This window comes from Ranitomeya variabilis, chromosome 4, assembly GCF_051348905.1.
Source record: "Ranitomeya variabilis isolate aRanVar5 chromosome 4, aRanVar5.hap1, whole genome shotgun sequence".
In the NCBI taxonomy this organism is placed as follows: domain Eukaryota; kingdom Metazoa; phylum Chordata; class Amphibia; order Anura; family Dendrobatidae; genus Ranitomeya; species Ranitomeya variabilis.
Genome location: NC_135235.1, coordinates 56,890,536 through 56,907,110, shown reverse-complemented (window position 1 = coordinate 56,907,110; position 16,575 = coordinate 56,890,536). Strand labels below are relative to the sequence as shown.

Here is a 16,575-nt window from a genome sequence, read left to right as displayed (position 1 = left end):
AGGGCGCACTCATTCCACTGAGTAAGCACAGACCATTTACGAAATTTTTGGCAGTATATCTCAGCTTCATCTTGCCCTTGAGATAGGGCTATCAAAGCTTTTTCAGCTTGAATCTCCAAATTAGGTTCCTCATAAAGCAAGCCTAAAGCCAGAAAAAAGGCATCCACATTGAGCAACGCAGGATCCCCTGGTGTCAATGAAAATGCCCAGTTTTGAGGGTCACCTTGCAGCAAAGAAATCACAATCTTAACCTGCTGGACAGGATCTCCAGAGGAGTGAGGTCTGAGAGAAAGGAATAATTTACAATTATATTTGAAATTCAGAAACCGAGATCTATCTCCGGAAAACACCTCTGGTGTAGGAATCTTAAGGTACCGTCACATTAAGCGACGCTGCAGCGATAGCGACAGCGATGCCGATCGCTGCAGCGTCGCTGTTTGGTCGCTGGAGAGCTGTCACACAGACCACTCTCCAGCGACCAACGATGCCGAGGTCCCCGGGTAACCAGGGTAAGCATCGGGTTGCTAAGCGCAGGGCCGCGCTTAGTAACCCGATGTTTACCCTGGTTACCAGCGTAAAAGTTAAAAAAACAAACAGTACATACTCACCAGCGCGTCCCCCAGCCTCTGCTTCCTGACACTGACTGAGCTCCGGCCCTAACAGCACAGCGGTGACGTCACCGCTGTGCTTTCACTTTCAGTTTAGGGCCGGCGCTCAGTCAGTGTCAGGAAGCAGAGGCTGGGGGACGCGCTGGTGAGTATGTGCTGTTTGTTTTTTTAACTTTTACGCTGGTAACCAGGGTAAACATCGGGTTACTAAGCGTGGCCCTGCGCTTAGTAACCCGATGTTTACCCTGGTTACCAGTGTAAAATATCGCTGGTATCCTTGCTTTTGCTGTCAAACACGGCGATACACGGCGACCTAGCGACCAAATAAAGTGCAGACCTTCTAGCAGCGACCAGCAATTTCACAGCGGGATCCAGATCGCTGCTGCGTGTCAAATACAGCGATATCGCTATCCAGGTCGCTGCAACGTCACGGATCGCTGGCGATATCGCCTAGTGTGACGGTACCTTTAGGTTCAGACATCGGAGTATGTATAACAAATTCTTGTAAATTTTGAACCTTAGTAGAAAGATTATTTAAACCTGCAGCCAAGCTCTGAGGATCCATCTTTAAACAGGTGAGATCAGAGCCATTCAAGGATTAGAAGGAGAGAAAGGCAAAGGCTGTAATTAGAGCTGAAATACAACTGATCCAACTATGGAGCAAACATAGGAAAAAAAAAAAAAAAACTCTACAGACTTCCTTTTCTCTCCTTTCTTCTGCCAGTAACTTTAACACGGGCCGGTCATACTGTCATGATTCCCAATGGCAGGGAAACATCAAAACACAAAGATAACGGACGAGCTCTGGGTGATGGAATCTCGAGCTGACCGTGAGCTAAATCTACCACACAACTAATAGTAGCCAGGGAGCATACCTGATTAACCCTAGATGCCACGCGCCAGCCGGAGGACTAACTACCCCTGGTAGAGGAAGGAACAGACCTGGCTTACCTCTAGGGAAATACCCCAAAAGATGATAGCAGCCCCCCACATGTAATGACGGTGAGTTTAGAGGAAAAGACATACACAGTATGAAGGTAGATTTAGCAAAGAGAGGTCCACTTACTAGATAGCAGAAGGATACAAAAGAGGACTTCACGGTCAACTGAAAACCCTATCAAAAAACCATCGTGAAATTACTTTAAGACTCCTGTGTCAACTCATGACACAGGAGTGGCAATTTCAGCCCACAAGAGCTTCCAGCTACAGAGAATAACAAAACTGCAAACTGGACAAAAGATACAAAACAAAAGGACAAAGTCCACTTAGCTGATCAGCAGACTAGTAGCAGGAACATGCAACCGAAGGCTCTGGTTACAATGATGACCGGCAAGGAAATGACTGGAGAGCAAGGCTAAATAGGGAACTCCCAAACACTGATGGGAGCAGGTGAACTGAGACAGCAAAGACACACAAGTCACCAGTACCACCAGCAACCACCAGGGGAGCCCAAAAGCGGATTCACAACAGTGGGAACTTTACTGACCGCAATTCTGATCCTATCAAACCACACTATAGGCAGCCGTGGAGCGTTCCTAACTCGGCCTAGACGCCTCGTTCACAGCCTGAGAAACTAGCTACCCCTAGAGAGAAACAAAGCCTCACTTGCCTCAGAGAAATTTTCCCCAAAGTGTAAGCAGCCCCCCACAAATAATAACGGTGAGTTTAAGGGGAAAACACAAACATAGAAATGAAAATAGGTTTTAGCAAATGAGGCCCGCTAATAACTAAATAGTCAGAAGATAGCAAGGAATCTGTGCGGTCAGTATAAAATAGTACAAAAGTATCCACGCAGAGAATACAAAAAGACCCCCACACCGACTCACGATGTGAGGGGCGCAACTCCGCAACCCAGAGCTTCCAGCTAGCAATCAAATAGCATATAAGCAAGCTGGACTGAACTCATAACATACTGAGAAACATTTTCAAATAGAAATGAGCAAAAATGGACTAGCATGAACTTAGCTTCTCGACGAGGAGACAGGTCACAAGGGAAGTCCCAGAGAGATCTGAACCAGTACTGAATACAACGACAGCAGGCCACAAGTAAAGGTCCAGATGGAGTTAAATAGGCAGCAGGCCTAGCAGGAAGCGAGGCAGCTGGGGTCCAGCTACAGACCAGCAGTAACACTAAAAGCCACCAGAGGGAGCCCATGAACAGAACTCACAAAGTACCACTCATGACCACAGGAGGGAGCCCGAGAACGGAATTCACAACAGTACTGTTATGATCCTGTTGGTTAGAACACATGAACTGACCTGATAAGTATACCCAAAAATAAGGACAAGCTCTGGGAATGTGGGAACTTTACTGACCGCAATTCTGATCCTATCAAGCCACACTATAGGCAGCCGTGGAGCGTTCCTAACTCAGCCTAGACGCCTCGTTCACAGCCTGAGAAACTAGCTACCCCTAGAGAGAAACAAAGCCTCACTTGCCTCAGAGAAATTTTCCCCAAAGTGTAAGCAGCCCCCCACAAATAATAACGGTGAGTTTAAGGGGAAAACACAAACATAGAAATGAAAATAGGTTTTAGCAAATGAGGCCCGCTAATAACTAAATAGTCAGAAGATAGCAAGGAATCTGTGCGGTCAGTATAAAATACTACAAAAGTATCCACGCAGAGAATACAAAAAGACCCCCACACCGACTCACGATGTGAGGGGCGCAACTCCGCAACCCAGAGCTTCCAGCTAGCAATCAAATAGCATATAAGCAAGCTGGACTGAACTCATAACATACTGAGAAACGTTTTCAAATAGAAATGAGCAAAAATGGACTAGCATGAACTTAGCTTCTCGACGAGGAGACAGGTCACAAGGGAAGTCCCAGAGAGATCTGAACCAGTACTGAATACAACGACCTCAGGCCACAAGTAAAGGTCCAGATGGAGTTAAATAGGCAGCAGGCCTAGCAGGAAACGAGGCAGCTGGGGTCCAGCTACAGACCAGCAGTAACACTAAAAGCCACCAGAGGGAGCCCATGAACAGAACTCACAAAGTACCACTCATGACCACAGGAGGGAGCCCGAGAACGGAATTCACAACAGCAATCTCCTGATCTGTGCACACGGTGAGGCAGAGGTGATGGTCAGCGGCACAGAAGAGGAAGCAGAGTGTGAACAAGGCTGCAGTAGGAGGACATAGTCCAGTGGACACAGCCACAGGCATGGGCCAGTCCTCAGCAAGCACCGCAAGGATGGGGCTAAGTGGTGCATCCGCGTTGGTGAGAAGAGCGAAGGTCTGTATTTATCCTGGTCACTACTGGGTATGAAGTCTCTCTGGGCTGAGGGTAGGAAGCATCGGCAGTCTGGCTAGCTGGGGGTATGGGCACAGCTAGCGGGCATGGGTCCATGAAAAGGGAGTTAACCGTCTTACTACTCACAAGCTCGGTCCCCGCCAAGTGTGCTGTCTTCCCGCTCAAACTGCTATTTAAGTCCGACCCGTCCCCATCAGTCAGGTGCCCTGTGCTGCTCCGGTCAGTAATCTCTTCCCCCTGCAACACTGGTGACAGCCCCGACGGTTCCGGCCCAGATACGCGGGAGAGACCATCAACTTGGTTCTCCTCCTTACACAAACGCAATACAAAGCTTTTAAGGGGGTTGTCTGGTTCAAAATGATAAGTCTGCAGTCACTCTGTATGTCAGACTTATGAATCCCCCCAAGTGCACGTACTGTGCACTGCAGTGCTTTGCTGGTTTCACAGCTGGGATTGGTGGGTACATATGCGTTATACATACCCCCAGCCAAAGCCCTACAAGTGGGTGCGGCTTTACTCCATACACTTGTATTGAGAGAGGCCAGGCCACTGGACAGCTGCATCACTAGACGGCGTGTGGCCTCACTACATACAAGTGGCCCACTAGTTGAGTTCTGCGGATCCCGGCTCAGACACCAAAGAATCCATGTAGTGCACAGTGGATGTGCGCTGGGGGAATTCATAAGTCTGCTGTAAGGCTGTATGATAAGATACTCTTGTTCTTACACTATTCTTTGCAAAGGTGCCTTTATCTAGAGTGCTCACCTTATTATCTCAGTTTACTCCCTCACTACTTGTTCCTAAGAGGCCACATGCACAATAAGTAGCTGGTTCTGATGATCGTTTAGTCCATAGCTTTCTTACCTGACTTCCATTGCCCTGCCAAGCACTCCTGTGCTCTCTTGGAAAGAGCAGCTGCCAGAATTTTCTAATGGCGGCCTATGCAGTCAAACACCTAAGGTTTAGAAGTCCAAAATTTGGAGATGTTGGATGATGTCCGGGGAGAGTTGGGAGGCCGCCATACACATTAGACTGCCCGTTAAACCCACTGATATTGGGAGACTTCCAACACATTGTGTGACCATACAGTAAGTTGATTACAGCAACCTTTACCAACATGCAATTTATTCTAAGCTTACTCATCACATATTAATCACTTCCTCTGTCTAACACCTTAGATGCCACAGTCCCTATTGATTGTGGCATCTAAAGTCTTAAAGGGGATATCTGGGACTTTAAAAAAAAGGCTTGTAGTTGCTAACAGAGGCAACTACTTACCTGTTCTACCTGGCGCCGGTCATTGACTGCTCCTGTCAAAGATTCAGCTCCATGTTAACAGAGCAGCAATTTCCCTTCCTGTTAGCAGGGCGGGACTACTGGTGTCATGCTGATTGACAACCTCCTCTTCACTGCCTAATTGGGGGAAGCCGGCTGTAAATCAGCCTGACACCAGGAGTCCCACCCTTTCAAAAGAGAAATTGCTGTTCTGTTGACAGGAAGTAGGTGAATCTCCGGCAGGAGTGGTCAATGACTGGCACTGAGCACCACAAACAGGTAATTGCCTCTGTTAGAAACTACAAGCCTTTTTTTTTTTTAAGTCCCAGAAATCCCCTTTAAGTAAACTGGTCTTGTTCTGCTGACTTTGTCCTTGCAGCCTGAAAAGAGCAGTGTTATAGAGGGGGGGTGCCATCTGCATGGAGGGCCGCAAACATCTTTTTATGTCATAATGGAACGTGGCTGTTGCCATCAGGATGTAAAACGTCATTGAAATGACAGGAAGTGGTTGAGGATCTCTGCTCTTACTCATTGAATGGGAATCTCCATTGTTTATATCAAGGGGAAGAAAATAGAATTAGTTATATGACACACACTGTTGCAGGTCTGTTACAGTGTACCAGAACGCTCTTTTATAACAAGCTGTGCTCCTTTGCCATCATCACATGGCCATGGCAGAGTTTCATAACTGATCATCTCTACTGATCATTTCATCCATTTCCAGTGACTTATGTGTTTCCACAACATAAAGTAACTAAAAGGAAAGTTAACAGCTGTGTCTTTGTTTGTAGTTTAGAGGGAATTAAAGTAGGTTGTCCTTTTCTCTACTCGATAGACCTTGGTAGATTGGCTATGGCATAAATTAAAAAGATGTACTGAAAAAAGCAGATTATGTCAGTATCAGTACTAAGAGGACTCAGGAGAGAGTGGACCCCGACCAATGTGTTTGCATCCCTTATTTAAGAAGTGGCTTTGTTGCCCAGAGTAATCGTCATTATTGTACAATTCCCCCCCACCATAAATTAAAGGGCCACTGTCACCCCCTCCAGCCGTTATAAACTAAAAGAGCCACCTTGTGCAGCAGTAATGCTGCAGTCTAACAAGGTGGCTCTTTTAGTTTTTGATTCCGTTATTCCCTCAATAAAGCGTTTTAAAATTTGCCCTAACTACCTGTCTGTAGACCTGGAGGCGGTCCGAAGCCTCCTCTGTGAATCTCCCAACGGCCGTCACTCTTCTCTTCTGGGGATGTGGTCGCCGCACCCTGAGCACTGTTTCTTCTTAAATCCGGCGCCTGCGCTGTGCGTGCCTGCCTGGGACAGGAGCAGTCTTCATTGTCCGTCATAGGTCAGATGCAGGGTGCCTGACTGCGCCTGTGCGGGCAGTGCGGCCACCCTGTTGCTGAATCCCCGCCCCGCACTGTGTTATTCATTATGCACAGTGCGGGGCTGGGGTTCCTGGGCATGCGCACTGCGCTGTTCAGACGCTCCCCCGGTCCCCCGCCTTCCAGCGTTGCCGTAATATACAGGTTTCCTTGCCAGCGTTTGGAATGAAGCAGCCGCAAATAACAACGCTAGAAGGCGGGGGAGCTGGGGGAGCGTCTGAGCTGGGGGAGCGTCTGAACAGCGCAGTGCGCATGCCCAGGAACCCCAGCCCCGCACTGTGCATAATGAATAACACAGTGCGGGGCGGGGATTCAGCAACAGGGTGGCTGCACTGCCCGCACAGGCGCAGTCAGGCACCCTGCATCTGACCTATGACGGACAATGAAGACTGCGCCTGTCACAGGCAGGCACGCACAGCGCAGGCGCCGGATTTAAGAAGAAACAGCGCTCAGGGGGCGGCGACCACAACCCCAGAAGAGAAGAGTGACGGCCGTTGGGAGATTCACAGAGGAGGCTTCGGACCGCCTCCAGGTCTACAGACAGGTAGTTAGGGCAAATTTTAAAACGCTTTATTGAGGGAATAACGGAATCAAAAACTAAAAGAGCCACCTTGTTAGACTGCAGCATTACTGCTGCACAAGGTGGCTCTTTTAGTTTATAACGGCTGGAGGGGGTGACAGTGGCCCTTTAATTTGCTTGAAAATAAAAAAAAACCTCTGCAATATATCTTATTCTCTTTCTGCACTGATCATTTACTCTCAATCCATGGGTAAAATCTGTATTTTGTGAATAAGACTTTCCCATTATTGAGATAGGAGATGACAGTTGGTGCTCATAAAGTTCTATGGAGAACTGTAACTCCTCCCTCCTCCTCTACATAGAATTTTATCAGCACCAACTGTCATCTCCTATCTCAGTAATGGGGAAATCTGTTTTTGTTGAATACAAATGTAACAGACTTTAACTATGAATTAAGATTGAAAAATAAATTCAGAAGGAGAAAGAAGCAGTTCTAAGCAATTTTATAATATATCTTACGTATTACTGATTTGTTAAAATAAAAACAACAACAGTAAACTCTATAAACTGCTCTGGAAAATAGTAAGCTGCACCGTGATTGATGGCTTTGGGCAATTTTGGACAATTTTGATAATTGAGGTCCAATATCATGTTGATAAATATGGTGTTCATTGCAATACCTATATATTTTGATGCATTTCAACCATTTTTTAATTATACCCAGGTATAAATATTAATTGCCAATATTTTTTAGCTTCTCAATATTTAAATGAATTCCCTGCAAATTGCAGCCCTAGCAAATCAATTCTGCAATGTGGTGACCTCAATTGCTTCTTTTTTTCACATAGGTTTTATATATCGTAGACCTGTTAGGTTAGTGCATTTCATCACCCAAGATTACATTTGTTAACAGTGTGATAAAAGCTAAATATACAGTTTTAAGTGATTTTTTTTCTCATCATGGCGTTATTGAAGAATGACTGTAGATGCCGCAGTGATGTTTACAATTCTTTGCTGATTTTTTTTGTGTTTGGCCATCTTGGGAACATTTTATTTAGCTGCCAAGAAGATGCTTATTTTTCAGTTGCCGCATGCTGAACATTGCATATCAGAGATTAGTGCTAAGTTATATAAAGGGGGAGATCCCAGGACATTGCTAAAGGAGGAGGTATGGTTCCTCAGAAGATAATAATGATGATGACCATCTTGGAGTCTTATCACCTGGGTGAAGGTGCTGGAGAAGACCAGGGATGACACCATTGGTGAATTTAGGCATATGACTGCTTAGAGTGCGCATCTTATTACCAGCACAACGAAGACAGGAGGATCTGCAGTATAAGCATTGCCATATGCATTACATAATAAAGAAGGTGAGCTGCTAAGGTGCACAGTCTTGAAGAAGCAGCAAAAGAGCTGGGCAAGAGGGAGCTGCCGGAGAGCCAAGCAGAAGAGCGTACCGAATCTGGAGGCTATCGGGAGAGTCAAAGTTATTTGTATCCCATAGAGACCCTTAGAGAAACACTGTAATGGGTAAAAGGTTAACGAAGGTTGTGCCTTCAAGAAATTAATTCCTGCCAGGTGGATTAGACTGGCTGCATGTGTTGCGCATGTAATGTAGTGATTACTCCAAAGCAAAGGGTTTCCTGCTGAAGTATGATGGTGGTACCAAGTACACTGCCTGCGCCCAGATGAGTGTTAAAGCTGGCGTGACTTTTACTATACCATGTATATGTTCAGTTTGCTAAAGCTGGAGTGCCCTTTAAATACTATTTCTTCTTTTTACGGTAACTCATTTGCTTACAAAGCTGAAAATAACTTGAAGGGAAGTTACGAGAGTAACAACTGGATGGAGTTTGGAGGAAATTGTAAGCGTGCATGGAAGGGAAGTACATACCAAAGGAGCAGATAATGTGGCTGCTGTGGGGCACGTGAAGCGAGAAACCCAGAATAAAGATCCCTATACACCTATAGATCATTGTCCGACAAACGATGGTTCAGCCGATCATACGTTGGCAGTCATCTTGCCTGACTTTCCCATGCGAAGGAGTGATCGCTCTGACGATCGCTTCTGTTTCTCTATGAAAGAGCGACTGACAGACATTAACCACAATCAGTGCAGAGGATGCAATCGCACCTGGCTCCTGGAGCTTAAGGGCCCAAAAAGTCCCTTTTCCTATATGAAAAGACCAATACTATTAAAGATTTGCAATAATTGGAGCTTTTGCATCGGGGCCCATGAGCTTCAAGTTATGCCACTGCTGCTAGACATCTCTGATGGCATCAACCCCATAGTCACATTGTATGAAAACACAGACTTGAAGTAATGTAATTGAAGAGAAGATCCAGCTCAGAAAGTATTTAAAGTTAAAAAAAATTTATTCCAAAAATTATTAAAAATGGAAACATTTTTAATAATTTTTAGAATAAAGAATTTTTTATCTTTAAATACTTTCTGAGCTGGATCTTCTCTTCAATTACATTACTTCAGGAGTGCTGGGGCAGCAGCTCTTTCTGTGCTCGGATCTTGCAAGGACTATCAGGAAATGTTTCCTGAAGGGTGAGTGAAATATTTTTCTGTTGTTTTTTCTTATGAAAACACAGACACCCAGAATAAAGTCCTTTATTTGAAAGAATGCTCAGACTCCTTTAATAAATCTTAATTAAACCTTACTTATGACCTTACCTATTCCACCAATGCCCTTGGCTTCTGCAAAAGAGTTAAAAATAAAAAACAACAGTATTCCACACCTTTTGTCATGTCGGACACTGTTCACACTAGGGCGTCCGACAGACAGCGGTAATTCCTCATTTGTCCACTATATGCTCAGTGGCACCGGCTAGATTGATCCAATTTGTCCGGGGTTAATCTGGCTGGTACTCGGGTTGGAGGCTTAGGCTCGCCCATTGCTTTTAAACAGTTTTGCTGGGCTTTGGGCGTCGCCGATTATAGCTTGTGTCTTGTGCCTGGTGATATCGGTCTGGAGTGGTGGTCTAGGAGAGGAAATATCGTATCTGGTGGTGTATTATCTTTTGTTATATTTCTCCTTCCTATATTTGTATTGTTTTGCCCTGTGCACATTATAGTGTTTTCCTGTGTGTCTGCGGCGTGTTGCATTTTTAGTTTTCCCTGTCTGTGCTTTCTGTGGGGGTTGGTGAGAGGTCTTATCACTGGGTGGCGGGTGGAGGTTTCAGCTTAGTACTAAAACAGGACTCAGGGTCAGGCCTGGTGGCCCAGACATGCACACCTTCAGTGTAAACTCTGGGAGAGGGACAGACAGGGTTTCCCTAGTTTGAGGGATATTGCAGGGGCCCGGGTAATCAGCTGTGTTCTACCCAGTACCCCCGTGACATTATAATAGGCCTAAAAAGAAAAAAAAAAAAGGGGGGGGTTTATGTCATGGATCCCATGACTTCCATAACCCGCCAGATCGTTTGAAACTTTATTTCGTCGCTGGATCACCCGCTGTCATCGCTGGATCGGTGTGTGTGACACCGATCCAGCGATGTGTTCGCTTGTAACCGGAATGTGAGTATGTAGTGTTTTTGTTTTTTTACATTTACAATGATAACCAGGGTAAACATCGGGTTACTAAGCGCGGCCCTGCGCTTAGTAACCCGATATTTACCCTGGTTACAAGCGAACACATCGCTGGATCGGTGTCACACACACCGATCCAGCGATGACAGCGGGTGATCCAGTGACGAAATAAAGTTTCAAACGATCTGCTACGACGTACGATTCTCAGCGGGGTCTCTGATCGCAGTAGCGTGTCAGACACAGCGAGATCGTATGTATATCGCTGGAACGTCACGGATCGTGCCGTCGTAGCGACCAAATTGCCACTGTGAGACGGTACCCTAAAAACTCTAAGGCGGATGCTTTGTCCAGGTGTTTTCCGGGGGAAGAACCTCGGGAAGAACCGGTACCCATCTGTTATGACCCCAATGGCGAGGGTCTCAGAGGAACAAGTAAGTCTGCGACGTACAAAAATCCAGCTCATAGGGCAGTGGTAACTGGGTTGACCATATAACTACTCCTAACGCCAACACTAGAAGTAGCCGGGGAACATGCCTACGTTGGTCGCTAGATGTCTCGCGCCAGCCGGAGGACTTACTACCCCTAGAAGAGGAAAACAAAGACCTCTCTTGCCTCCAGAGAATAGACCCCAAAAGTCAGATACAAGCCCCCCACAAATAATAACGGTGAGGTAAGAGGAAATGACAAACACAGAGATGAACTAGGTTTAGCAAAGAGAGGCCCACTTACTAATAGCAGAATGTAGTAAGATAACTTATATGGTCAACAAAAACCCTAACAAAATTCCACACTGGAGATACAAGAACCCCCGAACCGTCTAACGGCCCGGGGGGAGAACTCCAGCCTCCCTAGAGCTTCCAGCAAGGATAGGATACAGATTATGTACAAGCTGGACAAAAATGCAAACAAAAACAAATAGCAAAAAAGCAAGAAAGCAGACTTAGCTAATTTAGCAGGAACCAGGATCAGTAGACAAGAGCACAACAGATTAGCTCTGATTACAACGTTGCCAGGCATTGAACTGAAGGTCCAGGGAGCTTATATAGCAACACCCCTGACCTAACGACCCAGGTGAGCATACAAGGGATGAATGACATACCCAGAGTCAAATCACTAGTAACCACTAGAGGGAGCCAAAAGGTAAATTCACAACAGTACCCCCCCCCTTAGTGAGGGGTCACCGAACCCTCACCAAGGCCACCAGGGCGATCAGGATGAGCGGCGTGAAAGGCACGAACTAAATCGGCCGCATGTACATCAGAGGCGACCACCCAGGAATTATCCTCCTGACCATAGCCCTTCCACTTGACCAGGTACTGAAGCCTCCGCCTGGAGAGACGAGAATCTAAGATCTTCTCCACCACGTACTCCAACTCGCCCTCAACCAACACCGGAGCAGGAGGCTCAGCAGAAGGAACCACAGGCACAACGTACCGCCGCAACAAGGACCTATGAAATACGTTGTGAATGGCAAACGACACCGGAAGATCCAGGCAAAAGGATACAGGATTAATGATTTCCAATATCTTGTAAGGACCAATGAAGCGAGGCTTAAATTTGGGAGAGGAGACCTTCATAGGAACAAATCGAGAAGACAGCCATACCAAATCCCCAACGCGAAGTCGGGGACCCACACCGCGGTGGCGGTTGGCAAAACGCTGAGCCTTCTCCTGTGACAACTTCAAGTTGTCCACCACATGACTCCAGATCCGCTGCAACCTATCCACCACGGAATCCACCCCAGGACAGTCAGAAGGCTCCACATGTCCCGAGGAAAAACGAGGATGGAAACCAGAGTTGCAGAAAAATGGCGAAACCAAGGTGGCGGAACTAGCCCGATTATTAAGGGCAAATTCAGCCAACGGCAAGAAGGTCACCCAATCATCCTGATCAGAAGAGACAAAACACCTCAAATAAGCCTCCAGAGTCTGATTAGTTCGCTCCGTTTGTCCGTTAGTCTGGGGATGGAAAGCGGACGAAAACGACAAATCAATGCCCATCCTACCACAAAAGGATCGCCAGAACCTGGAAACAAACTGGGATCCTCTGTCCGACACAATATTCTCAGGAATGCCGTGCAAACGAACCACGTTCTGGAAGAACACAGGAACCAGATCAGAAGAGGAAGGCAGCTTAGGCAAAGGAACCAGATGGACCATCTTGGAGAAACGATCACATATCACCCAGATGACAGACATGCCCTGAGACACCGGAAGATCCGAAATGAAATCCATAGAGATGTGTGTCCAAGGTCTCTTCGGGACAGGCAAGGGCAAGAGCAACCCGCTGGCACGAGAGCAACAAGGCTTAGCTCGGGCACAAGTACCACAGGACTGCACAAATGACCGCACATCCCTAGACAAGGAAGGCCACCAAAAGGACCTGGCCACCAGATCTCTGGTGCCAAAAATTCCCGGGTGCCCTGCCAACACCGAGGAATGAACCTCGGAAATGACTCTGCTGGTCCATCTAGCAGGCACAAACAATCTGTCAGGTGGACAAGAGTCAGGCCTACCAGCCTGAAATCTCTGCAACACACGTCGCAGATCTGGAGAAATAGCAGACACGATAACTCCTTCCTTAAGAATACCCACAGGTTCAGCGACTCCAGGAGCATCAGGCACAAAGCTCCTAGACAGAGCATCGGCCTTCACATTCTTAGAACCTGGTAAATACGAGACCACAAAATCAAAACGGGAGAAAAACAATGACCAGCGGGCCTGTCTAGGATTCAGGCGTTTAGCAGACTCGAGATACATCAGATTTTTGTGATCAGTCAAGACCACCACACGATGCTTAGCACCCTCGAGCCAATGACGCCACTCCTCAAATGCCCACTTCATGGCCACCAACTCCCGATTGCCCACATCATAATTTCGCTCTGCAGGCGAAAACTTCCTAGAGAAAAAGGCACAAGGCCTCATAGTAGAGCAACCAGGGCCTCTCTGCGACAAAACGGCCCCTGCCCCAATCTCCCAAGCATCCACCTCAACCTGAAAGGGAAGTGAGACGTCAGGCTGGCACAAAACAGGCGCCGAAGTAAATCGGCGTTTCAACTCCTGGAAAGCCTTCACGGCAGCAGGAGCCCAGTTAGCTACATCAGAGCCTTTCTTGGTCATATCCGTCAGCGGTTTAACAACGCTAGAGAAATTTGCGATAAAACGACGGTAGAAGTTAGCAAAACCCAAGAACTTCTGAAGACTCTTAACTGACGAGGGTTGAGTCCAATCATGAATAGCTCGGACCTTGACTGGATCCATCTCCACAGCAGAAGGGGAAAAAATGAACCCCAAAAAGGGAACCTTCTGTACACCAAAGAGACACTTTGAGCCTTTTACAAACAAAGAATTTTCACGCAGAATCTCAAAAACCATCCTGACCTGCTCCACATGCGAGTCCCAATCATCAGAAAAAACCAGAATATCATCCAGATAAACAATCAAAAATTTATCCAGATACTTCCGGAAAATGTCATGCATGAAGGACTGAAAAACTGAAGGGGCATTAGAGAGCCCAAATGGCATCACCAAGTACTCAAAATGACCTTCAGGCGTATTGAATGCGGTTTTCCATTCATCGCCCTGCCTAATGCGCACAAGGTTGTACGCACCACGAAGGTCTATCTTGGTGAACCACTTGGCACCTTTAATCCGGGCAAACAAATCTGACAACAGCGGCAAAGGATACTGAAATTTGACAGTGATCTTATTTAAAAGCCGATAGTCAATACAAGGCCTCAAAGATCCGTCCTTTTTGGCCACAAAAAAGAATCCCGCACCAAGAGGGGAAGAAGAAGGACGGATATGCCCCTTCTCAAGAGACTCCTTGATATATGAACGCATCGCGGTATGTTCAGGTACCGACAGATTAAACAGTCTCCCCTTAGGAAACTTACTGCCAGGAATCAAATCTATTGCACAGTCACATTCCCTATGAGGAGGCAGTGCACTGGACTTAGACTCGCTGAAGACATCCTGATAATCAGACAAATACGCCGGAACTTCCGAAGGCGTAGAAGAAGCAATAGACAAGGGCAGGGAATCTCCATGAATTCCATGGCAGCCCCAACTTGACACTGACATAGCCTTCCAGTCCAAGACTGGGTTATGGGTCTGTAACCATGGCAAACCCAAAACAACCAAATCATGCATTTTATGCAGAACAAGAAAACGTATTACCTCCCGATGTTCGGGAGTCATGCACATGGTAACCTGTGTCCAAAACTGCGGTTTATTTTTTGCCAATGGCGTAGAATCAATACCCCTAAGAGGGATAGGATTTTCCAATGGCTCAAGAACAAATCCGCAGCGCTTGGCAAATGATAGATCCATAAGGCTCAGGGCAGCACCTGAGTCCACAAACGCCATGACAGGATACGATGACAGTGAGCAAATCAAAGTTACAGATAGAATAAACTTAGGTTGCAAATTACCAATGGCGACCGGACTAACAACCTTAGTAAGACGTTTAGAGCATGCTGAGATAACATGTGTAGAATCACCACAGTAGTAACACAAGCCATTCTGGCGTCTATGAATTTTCCGCTCATTTCTAGTCAGGATTCTATCACATTGCATTAAATCAGGTGCCTGTTCAGACAACACCATGAGGGAATTTGCGGTCTTGCGCTCCCGCAACCGCCGGTCGATTTGAATAGCCAGGGCCATAGAATCATTCAGACCTGTGGGAATGGGAAAACCCACCATCACATTCTTAATGGCTTCAGAAAGGCCATTTCTAAAATTTGCAGCCAATGCACACTCGTTCCACTGGGTCAGCACGGACCATTTCCGAAATTTTTGGCAATACACTTCAGCCTCGTCCTGGCCCTGAGACATCGCCAGCAAGGCTTTTTCTGCCTGAATCTCAAGATTGGGTTCCTCATAAAGCAAACCAAGCGCCAGAAAAAACGCATCAATGTCAGCCAATGCCGGATCTCCTGGCGCCAGCGAGAAAGCCCAATCCTGAGGGTCGCCCCGTAAAAAAGAAATAACAATTTTTACTTGCTGAGCGGAGTCTCCAGATGAACAGGGTTTCAGGGACAAAAACAATTTACAATTATTCCTGAAATTTCTAAATTTAAATCGGTCTCCGGAAAACGGTTCAGGAATCGGTATCTTAGGTTCTGACATAGGATTTCTGATAACATAGTCTTGTATGCCCTGCACACGAGCAGCAAGCTGATCCACACTTGTAATCAAGGTCTGGACATTCATGTCTGCAGCAAACACAAGCCACTCAGAGGTAAAGGGGACAAGAAAAAAAAATGAGAGAGAGAAAAAAAAAAAACCTCAGAACTTTCTTTCTTATAATCCCGCTTCTGCAATGCATTTAACATTTAATACTGGCCTGGCAAACTGTTATGACCCCAATGGCGAGGGTCTCAGAGGAACAAGTAAGTCTGCGACGTACAAAAATCCAGCTCATAGGGCAGTGGTAACTGGGTTGACCATATAACTACTCCTAACGCCAACACTAGAAGTAGCCGGGGAACATGCCTACGTTGGTCGCTAGATGTCTCGTGCCAGCCGGAGGACTAACTACCCCTAGAAGAGGAAAACAAAGACCTCTCTTGCCTCCAGAGAATAGACCCCAAAAGTCGGATACAAGCCCCCCACAAATAACGGTGAGGTAAGAGGAAATGACAAACACAGAGATGAACTAGGTTTAGCAAAGAGAGGCCCACTTACTAATAGCAGAATGTAGTAAGATAACTTATATGGTCAACAAAAACCCTAACAAAATTCCACACTGGAGATACAAGAACCCCCGAACCGTCTAACGGCCCGGGGGGAGAACTCCAGCCTCCCTAGAGCTTCCAGCAAGGATAGGATACAGATTATGTACAAGCTGGACAAAAATGCAAACAAAAACAAATAGCAAAAAAGCAAGAAAGCAGACTTAGCTAATTTAGCAGGAACCAGGATCAGTAGAGAAGAGCACAACAGATTAGCTCTGATTACAACGTTGCCAGGCATTGAACTGAAGGTCCAG

The 16,575-nt window shown here is 46.5% G+C and overlaps 1 long non-coding RNA gene across 1 annotated transcript in view; it reads left to right on the top strand.

Annotated features, from left to right (window-relative positions):
* The first annotated feature begins 3,747 nt into the window (after nucleotides 1-3,747).
* The window catches only part of LOC143768382 (uncharacterized), a 29,206-nt gene continuing 16,378 nt past the window's right edge, over nucleotides 3,748-16,575 (top strand). The window contains exon 1 of the long non-coding RNA XR_013213837.1: nucleotides 3,748-3,849. This is a non-coding gene — a long non-coding RNA (uncharacterized LOC143768382). The remainder of the gene's footprint in view (nucleotides 3,850-16,575) is intronic.